Consider the following 8,863-nt stretch of genomic DNA (forward strand, 5'->3'; position numbering starts at 1 on the left):
CGGCCCGGGAGGAAGCCGCGGAGCAGTGGGTGCAGGGGCAAGGCAGGGCAGACGCGCTCACCACTCCAGTGAGACACGGGAGTCCCCTCTGCCCACCCTGATGGGGCCAGTCCTAGGCCCACTGGGTGCCACCTCTGATCCCACCGCCTTGACCCTGCGCCGCTGCCGGCATCCCCACCGCAGCCTGGAACCAGAGTCCCCAGGAGCAGCATCCCCACCCGGCGCTGAGGACGCTCCGCATCGTCCTGAGGGTGCCCTTGCTCAACTCCAGCCACAGTTTCCACCTCCTGGGGCACACAGTGAAGGTGGTGGGGCTGATGCCCCAACCACCCAACCCGGAACCCAATTCCTTGATGGCAGCCCCAAGACCCAGCGCAGCACTGGATGCCTCAAGCCCCCGCTGACGGCAAGAAGGACACGGCACCGGCGGCACCATCGAGCAGCAAGGCACGCACCAGGTCTGCCGCCAAACCCCAGCAGCCGAGCGGGCTGTGCTTGTCGCCCACAGAGGCCAAACCCCACGGGAGGGGCTGCCGCAGCAGCTGCACATGCCGCCACAACCTCCCAACGACTCCCCGCTGTCCTTCGGGCCCTGGGGGGGCTCACGGCTGCGCCCACCCCGCTGGAGGAGCAGGAGCAGTCGGTGCCCATCACACGCAAGCAGCGGCCCCAGCGGGAGCGTGTGAAGGCGCTGGCCCAGGAGGAGCGGGAGCGGGCGGCCCTGCAGGTGTCACCGGGCAGCTGCACGTTTGTGTGCAGAGGGAGGCCAGCATGGACATAGCCAACGACTACGGCTACCCATAACCCACCGGCCCAGAACCGTCCCCCCTCTTCGGAGCTGCCTTTTCCTCTCTAGCATTTGACTAAGGACAGAGCAGTGCCGCGGTGACGGCCTCGGTCAACACCTTCCTTCCGGCTGCCCTGCGAGGTCCTTGCACCTCTCGTGGTCAAGACAGTGTGATCCTGTTCTACCTCATTTGGCTGCAAGAAGAGTAAAGGAAGAAGCAGCTCCCAGAAGCTTCAGCAAACAGTTTGGCAAGGTCTTCTAGCCTGCTTCCACAGTCACAAGACCCAGTGCTGTTAGTATAATGTCTCATTGCCTTCTCTAGAAAGGCACTGAAGCAGAATGGCCTCCCTGTCACTGCTCGCTACCAGCAGCAACAGAGGCCTCAGAAAGGCCAGGATTTCGAGTCTTTCACCAGCAGGCCAGGAGTAGTGCGTACTACGGGATGTGGCCACTTGTAGCCACTTGCAGTCCAGACACTCAAGGTGGTTTTAGCTTCAGCTGCGGTGGTTGTAGGCACTGAAGCTTAAACCCAAAAGGAAAGAGAAAAAGAACAGCCCTCCAGGCACACGCTGTTCGGAAGTTAAAGCAGAAGAAAGGCCAGCGTGGCACACGCTCAAGGACAGGGCTGCCTATAGCCCTTTGGCAGGGAAGCTTCTCCCCAGCCAAGCGCATTTCTCCTCCTCTCCTACAGTTCTCCTCCCTCTCTGTCCCCGTACCTTCAGCTGCAAGGCCTGACTGCGATTCAGCACTGCCCGGAAAGTGAACTGTCCCAGGAGCCTTCCCTGCTCCTCAGGTTCCTACTTCAGGCCCAAGAGAAACACGGGGGTGGAGAAACCAGAGCGCCTCACACACTGTGGGAAGACTTAACTTCAGTCGGTGAAGCACGGGTTTATTTCAGCTACGCAGTCAAAGGAAGACGAGCGCAAGGAGCAGACAAGAAGCTGCACCTAGGTAGCACGCCACGCTTGCCTACTCAGCGAGTCTAGGCTGCCACTCAGAGAAGGAGCAGATGTTCCCAGGGGGAGGGGGGTAACCTGAGGGTCACAAATGCCCACGGGGATTGAAAGCCAGAAGGGCTAGGACAGTGCGCTGTGCCACCTCCTCTTCCCTGTGGCTCCCCGAGTTCCATCATGCCCCAGAACCTTCCTTTCGAACAGTATGTTGGACAGAAGCGCAATACAGCTCCAAGGAGCTTGCTGCTTCTGCGAGCCAGGAGGAGGCCAGAGGCCGCTGGACTCTTTGACCCATACTCACCCCCGGCTTAGAAACGCTGTGCAGCACCCAGCCCCCCACTCTGGAGAAACCACTCACGTAGACAGCCATGTCCTTTGGAGCTCTCCTAAGCTATCTGAAAGCACTCTGAACATGAGGGACACAGTTTCACCTCAAACACAGCAAGTGAAATCCACCTGAGGGTGGCACCCCAGCGCCTCTCAAGGGAGGCCAGCCGTGCAGCCGACCTGCTGAAACAACCAGCCAGAGAGCGCAGCGTGACCACAGTAGTGCCCAGCGCCTTACGAGACGCACTGCTGGCGCTGCTGCAGGGACAGGGTTTGTGTCCACTGGAACAGAGGCTGCCGTCAAACCAGCGGCAGCCGCCAAACCCAAAATAACCCTTAGACCTGGTAGCATTGCCCCAGTCCAGGAACAAACCCTAAATCCAGACGCACCCCACACCTGGCTGCTCCCACCAGACCTAGCAGCATGCACCTGACACAGCAACACCCCCAAATCCTCAAGTTTCCCCCAAAATTGGCAGCAACCAGCAGACCCAGGCACACCCCCCAAAAACTGTCAGCGACCTGTCAGCACAATCAATAATTATACAGCTAAATAACAAAAGGATTAGACAATACTTTGTCTTCACTGCCCCCCAATCCATTTTCTTTCTCTTATTTCTTTTTTTTTTCCATTTTAATTTCAGCTTGTTTTGCTTGTGATTTTTATATAAGACCTGCTTTTGTAGAAGCGTGAAAGGTCTCTGTGGTCCCTCTGCTCATGAATCCATTTGCTAAAATAATGTTTTTGAAATCCTCTTTTTTGAAAACCTCTGTTTTAGGTATCTTACTGACCAGTTCATTCATGTCTAATATTGAAAGCTTTTGAAAAGCAGGAACCGGTTCGGTTCTATACAGGACAGCGTTGCTCAGAAATGGACCCCAGTCCCTGCTGGCCTCAGCGACCCAGTGGCACACACTCCTGTTACCGGCTCATCTGGTGGCTGGCTGTAAAGAAATGTCATCTTTTTTGCCGTGGCTGGGGGTGGTGATGGTGGTGTTGCTGGTGTTCTGTCTCAGCTCTATAATCCATAAAGGAACAGAGACTTTAAGGTGTATCATGTTACTGGTTTGACAGGACTTGCATGCTAGAGAAGAGTTGCTCAAGTGACTTGCTACTTTTACAACCTCTTGCTAGAAGGAGCAAGAGGGAACAGGGAAGGGTGTAGAGGAGGACTGGAGCAGCCCCGTAGCCGGTGCGTGCCGCCAGCATCGCCCTCGTACAGCCGTCTCGCCAGCAAAACGCAGGAGGAACAGAGCAGCTTATGGCCACTGCACGAAGCAGCTGCAGCGCGGGAAGGGGAATTTAACTGCGAGGCTGTGGGGCACAGCCCGCGTGGTAGCCGAAGCCTCGCGGGAATCACACGGAGATGTCAAGCTCTCTAAAGGACCCTGAGATATGAACAGGAAGAACTTAGCAATTGTTGACTTGGTATTTCTTGCAAACGGAAGCAGCTGACGGCTTCCTCTTTATTTGCTTCTAGTCCAGTCCTTGGGCCGATAGGCCAGACCTTGCAGCAGGGCATACCTGCTGGAGAAAAACTGCTAAAACCGCCTCTTTGTTGCTGCTCCTGTAACCAGAGCGATCAAATTAACCATCCATAGACGTTGCTATACTTCTTGTACAGCCTTATCCAACTGGACGTTAAGTCTGGGGACATGGAGTATACCAATCAGTGCATTCTTTGATCTGCGTTTTAGTCTCTCGGCAATCATTAATGTGAACGAAACAATAGACAATGTGCTTCTGTCAGAAAAGGATGACAAAATGTGGTTTCGTGTAGTGGACTGAGAAAACTGGCCAGGACTGCCAAGATTAAGAGCCAAGTAGGTAAAAGGTAATTCCGACAGGGGGAGATCGCGACCACCGACTCACGGACCACCACCGACCCAAGTAATACCACCTACTCAAAAGAGAACAACAAAGAGGATAACTGAGTCTGCGCAGTAATTTACATATGGAACGAGCAAGTTTGTACCAATCGGTAGAAAGGACAATAATGAATATCTATGAATATGTGAATTTTTGATCTATAAATTGTACGGGAAAGGTGCGTAAGGTACGCACATTAGGAGCAGCGATCCCGCGTGCATCTGGCGCTGTGAATAAAGAATGCCTGCTCTTTAATACTAAATTGCTGTTAAAGAGTTGTTTCTGATTTTACCGCGTTTTTCGGTAACACTCCTACCAGTCTGTCACGATCCACTGTCGGGCTGAACAATTTGGCAGAGGTTAAACCCCCTTGCTTTCCAACCGACCTCAGGGAATTCTGGGAGGTTGGGGGCGGCTGGGCTTAACTTCTGACTGACTCCAACGTGTTGCCGTGGCCACGTTCCTTCTACATTCTCGGGAACAGAACTAAGACTCAAAACGGAATCAAAGTGCCAAGTCCCTTCATTTGGCCAGCGATGGAGACGCGAGAGAAAAGCAGAGAAAGAGAGAAAAAAGGGAGAAAGGGGGGAGAGACAAAACGAGAGCGACACCAGAGTGTTGTAATACCTACCGCCGCGGGTCTGGGGCGGTCCGTCCTTCCGTGCGGTCCGTCCTTCCACGGGGTCCGTCCCTCCGCGCGGTCCCTCCTTCCGTGCGGTCCGTCCTTCCACACGGTCCGTCCCTCCGTGCGGTCCGTCCTTCCACACGGTCCGTCCTTCCACACGGTCTGTCCCTCCGCGCGGTCCCTCCCTCCACACGGTCCGTCCTTCCACACGGTCCCTCCCTCCGCGCGGTCCGTCCTTCCACACGGTCCCTCCCTCCGCGCGGTCCGTCCTTCTCTGCGGTCCGTCCCTCCGCGCGGTCCGTCCTTCCACGGGGTCCGTCCCTCCCCGCGGTCCGTCCCTCCGCGCGGTCCGTCCCTCCGTGCCGACTGTGAGATTTGATTCTGCGCTTTTGAACAACTGAGGAGACGATAAGCAGTGAGTCACGTGTCTCTCTGATAATGTTTTCCTAGCGTAAGCTTACCTGGGGCTGGGGGCATGATATAATTCAATAGGCTGGAAAAGGAGAAAGAGGACAGTTACCCTTTTTCCTTGTGGTAAAGCTGCACTTGAGCCTGAGCTCTCAAGAAACACTGCTGAGTTTATTTCAGTAAAACTGAAATCGAGAGGTTCTAAGGCAGTGTTGCAAAGCCCTTCAGGATTCAAGGGACACCTGGAGTTATAAACGTGAAACGCTCTTTTTTCCAGGTCATAGACGTTAAATAAGTCCATCAATTGCCCTCTGAGAGCTTGCTTGCATATTTTTATGTATTTCAATATTGCTGGAAATTTTTTCAGTTTTCAAGTCCTTTAATGACGGTTCACAGTTTTTAGTATTTCGTATAAAACCAAGCTGTTGCTGCTGACCCCACCTATTGAATAGTTGCGTGTTTTAATTGCCCAAGCCTCTGGCTGAGTATTCATGCCATTGAACGTTACTCACTGAAGGTGTGTGCGTGAGGCATGAATCCAACCTTCGTACCCAGGTGGCAAATAGGAGTTTCCCCAGGGACGGATCCAGAGCAGGGAATTAAGCTCTCACTGCACTGCGCTTTGGAGGAGGAGCGGGTTTGTGCCCCTTCTCTGAGTGGATGGTGAGCTGAGGGGTGTTTCGCCCTTAGGGAACCTGAAGTTAAGCCAAAGAATGTTGAGTGAGTTCAAAACCCTGCCCAAGCCTTTGGAATATCCCGGCTCTATTCACTGAGGCAAAGGAGTATTTTAGTTGAGCAACACTTATGCTGGGTAAAATGAGAGGATGAGAGGCTTTTGCTGCTTCAAATACTCATGGAAATGTCATTTTAAACGTGGTTCTTCAGACGAGATAAGTCTGCACCTCTTTTCTTAGCAGGACAAAACCTTTGAGCCTGTTCCCAGAGATAGAAAGAGCACAGGAATTCCGTGGAGTTCCATGGTGGAGGTGAAAGATCCCAACCCAAAGGGTGCCGTGCTGACAAGCAGTGGGAAATATGCGATGCCAGCTCTTCCTGCGTAAGTATGGAATGAATTGGACTGACCGAGCAGTGAACAAGAGAAACCACGCGCACAAGTGTGAGTGGCAATGCAACCGAACTGGCCAGCGCCTGCAGTTACGGGGGAGGAAGCACTGTCACTGCGTCTTAATCTTAAAATCTGTGACACTGTCTAACGTCGCAGTAGGGTGGTCCCCGTGTTCATGCCCCTGGAAGCTGGTTAAACCTGTGCTGTGCTAAGAACGTGTATTTCTGCAAAGCATTTTGGTGGTGTTTGTAGCGGAGTTGTTCTCTTTGAGAGGTCGTTTTGGTTCTGTTTGATGTTGCAAAGGCTCCTTGCAAAACGTAAGAAATTGCCGCTGGACTGAGATGTCCTCCCCCTCTGACTTCTATGAACTCCCGTGTGTGGAAGAGACAGAACTTTTCCTGTTGCTGTAAATTAAGAAAACACTCCTGTGTGCTGAGAGGAGCGGCTGTTTTAAACTGCACTTGGTAGCACTTCTGTTTTGCTGCCACGGATCTCCTTCTGGAGAAGCTGTAACACAGGCTCCTTCCCTTTCTAAAATGTAATCACTCAGAGACTAACTTGATCGGAGACTAACTTGGTGCTGCGCCTGCAATGTACATTTGCCGTCTGGCAAAGGAGAGGTGGGATTCATTTCACCTGATTTCTCGCTGTCAAAAAGTTATTTTTCTGGTCTGAGCTAATTTCTTGCTTGATCAAAGGAAAGGGAGAGTTCTGCAGCAGGAAAATTGTTCCCCCCTCCCTCTTCTGGTGGTGTGGCTCTAGAAGAGTAGTTTAATCTGAAGGCCTATGTTTTAGGAGGCGAATGTGGACTGAGAAGAATTCCACCTGTTCTCTTCCTTTGATAAAATCCAAAGCTTGGAAGAGTTTTCTTTGACCCATCTTTAAACTTTTCTCTCCCACCAGGCCCTCTCCCCCTCCAGGGAAGCTTCTGTGCGAGGAAAGAAGGAAAAGCCTCCCTTTTTGCCAGAGGAGCCATCGCCCTCTTCTTCCTCCTCATCCTGCTCTGGTGATCCTAGTCCAGATGAGTTGTTGTGTCTCATTTGTGAAGATACAATGTCCGATGCCGCTGTTAGTGCCTGCTGTGGAAGCAGTTCCTGTGACGGATGTAAGTGCAGCTCCCATGGTTGTTACTTCAAAACATCACATCTGATCTTCTGAAAGCAGAAAGAGGAGATCAGGGAATTACTTTGTCACCAGTTCTATTTAAGACTTAAGCAGAGCCTGAATAGGAAAGGACTTGTCTCACTTAAAGGGAAAAAAGGCAGGAAGCTTTTTTCCCTTTTTACGTATGTAGTTAAATCCTCTTGACAGGTGGAAGGAGGAGTTTGAGAAGAGAGCCTAACTGCGCAGGTGATTACAGTATTAGATATCAAACGCGTTTGGTTTGTCCGCAGCCCTTTCCCTCACACAAAATTATAGAGCCATCTCTGGTGCCTTCCTGTGGTCTGCAGCCAACGGGGAGCTGGGCATTTCATCCACACTCTTCTCCACGGGAGAGGTGGTTAAAAACTTCAGAGCTGTGCCGGTTGTAGCTGGGATAGAGTTAATGTCCTTCAGCGTCGCTGGCATAGTGCTGAGGGCACACTGATGTTTCAGCTGCTGTTAAGTAGCGGCTCCGTGTCGCTAAGTAGCGCCTCTACTAGTCAGGGGCCTCTCCAGCTTCCCGAGCTCTGCCCGACAGGTATGAGTGGCAGCGCCAGGGACCCCTCTGCCCGCCCAGCTCCATCAGGGGTGATGCCCAGGTGCGATGGCAGAAGGAGGACCCGAGCCGTGCGTCAGTTGGCCAGAGTGAGTCGGCCAGCATCAGTCGGCCAGCATCACCTGCCCGGACTCAGCTGGCTGGCATCAGTCAGCGTCAGCGTCTGTTGTCGGGAGTCAGTCAGGACTTAATCCTGTCGGCACCGCTGACCCCCCGTCTGGGGTGTGGGGCTGAGCGCGGTGGTTCAAGTGCCGCCTTAGGCCCGTCAGTCAGGGTGGCTGTGTCAGCCTTGGCTGGCAGCTGTCACCTGTGTTTGGGCACACGGTGCCGTGTCCTGCTCTGCTGAGGGCGGCTCCTCATTCCCTGCCTGCTTCAGCTCGTTTTCCTGCATCCACATGCCTGGGGTTTGCTGGTTTAAGGCAGTGAAACGAACTTAATCAGGCTTCCCTTAACTTTGTGTCTTCTGCCTAGTGAGCCGTCGGACAGAGCTTTGGAGGAAGAATGGTGACAAGCCCCTGCTGGTGTGGTGGTGTTTTACTGGTGTGGAGGAGAGGATACTTCAGTTGGTCGGAGTGAGTCCCCAAACCCCTGGGCCTGTCGCGTGGGCTGCCAACGTTTCCGCAGTTCCCCTCGTCGGGCGGCTGTTTGCAAGGGGTGTGTTTGAGCACTGGGGGTTCAGCAGCCGCCGGGCCCTGGCCCTGGGCAGCCTGCTCTGGGTGACCCTGCCTGCGCAGGGGCTGGACCAGCTGCCCCCAGGGATTCCGGAAGGCCTTTCTCTCCCTTGTGACTCCGTGACTCTGGAACCGGTGCTGCGAGGGGCCAGCGCTGTGGGAGCACTGGGAACGTTGTCTTCGCTGGGCTCTGCCTCTGTCAGGACGGCTGCGTGTGTGCTCTGCCCTGAGACACTCGGCGCCTGCGCCCGTCTGTCCAGGTACGCCAAGCAGTGTGCAACAGAGCACACTTTCAGGAGTGACCTGAGGAGCTTTTGCTAGCTTGGCCGCGTTGGAGAGGGACTGCAGCTCCTGCATGCAGGAATAGTCGTGTTGGAGAATAACCATAGGAGGCAGCTGGGTAAAGTGGCTCTAGTGTCAAACGCTGATGTGTCTTGGGTTTGGGTTTTTTCATGTA

Source organism: Phalacrocorax aristotelis, unplaced genomic scaffold (genome assembly GCF_949628215.1).
Source record: "Phalacrocorax aristotelis unplaced genomic scaffold, bGulAri2.1 scaffold_34, whole genome shotgun sequence".
Classification (NCBI taxonomy): Eukaryota; Metazoa; Chordata; class Aves; order Suliformes; family Phalacrocoracidae; genus Phalacrocorax; species Phalacrocorax aristotelis.